Source organism: Halyomorpha halys, unplaced genomic scaffold, assembly GCF_000696795.3.
Source record: "Halyomorpha halys isolate HHAL.00 unplaced genomic scaffold, Hhal_1.1 Scaffold2185.1, whole genome shotgun sequence".
NCBI lineage: Eukaryota > Metazoa > Arthropoda > Insecta > Hemiptera > Pentatomidae > Halyomorpha > Halyomorpha halys.
The window spans coordinates 51,502-52,649 of record NW_027107951.1 but is presented as its reverse complement, the minus strand read 5'-3'; positions in this window follow the sequence as shown (position 1 = coordinate 52,649).

Sequence of the window (1,148 nt, the reverse complement as noted above, 5' to 3'; positions counted from 1 at the left end):
ATTAGATGATTTCTTCAGTTCGTAAAATTACTAAATCTAAGCGTATTGTACAACAGAGATGATATGAGATGAGAGTTTAGTTAAATTCTTTACAAGTAGTAAAGTAAGTACTTTTTGTTAAGGCGCTACAACCCTGCAATGGGTCCTGGCCTCTTCTATGAGCCTCCCCCATTCGGCTAGGTTTTGGGCTGCTGCCTTCCAATTTCGGACTCCAAGCAGATCTCGTGCGTCTTGTACCAAGTACTACTTTAACAAAAAGTATTATAACATCTAATGACATTCTGATAATACTTTGGATGTGAAGTCAGTTAAATTTGTACACAGAAATTCTGTAAGATGTTGATTTCTCAGTGTTAACGATGTATCGACTTTACGAAAAGTGTGGAGTTCAAAGATTCACAGAAGCAGGTTGTACCAAATTTCGAAAATACACGGCAAGCATATTTCTTTAAGTTCAGATATTTTGACTGTGGCACGGTTTTCCAAATTGAAGCTTTGTACGGCATCAGTAATCACTGATTCTCTTTTATCTTTAATAACTCCAATTTTCCAGCCGCTTTTTAATAAGTATTGTTTCAGACATTGGAAATCGGTCCTTCAACAAGCTTTCAATAAGATTTCCTGTGATCTTTTAAATTACTTAATGTAAGCTATGTATAGGTTTAAAGGTTTTTCTACCGCGATCGTATTATCTAAAAGATACGATTTGAGATTGAAAGTTCAACAGTCAGGAGGAAAAAAGTCAGTTATTTCACTCCAATTTTTGGTTACTTTAATGGAAACTATAGTTATAGTAGTTAGTAGTCAAAAGTGACGAGTCTGCCAAATATAGTTAGGGAGAATGAAAAATGACCGGTGTTTCAAACTGTTAAAAAAAATTAATTTTTTCGCTCCAAGCTTCATATGTTTAAAACATAAATCATATAACTAAAAACCTAACGTAACAGTACGTCATTTAAAGTAGAGTAAATTTTCTAAATGATGAGCCCTTATGGAGCTGTTTACGTGTATAGTTTCTGAGATACTTATTCTAAAAAGAAACATTTTATAATGAAAAATTAGTAGTCTGTGAATTTATTTTGGGGAAACTATATCTCAGTAACCATCAGGCGTATAGATGTTTATTAGCACTCATATTAAAGCTAGTT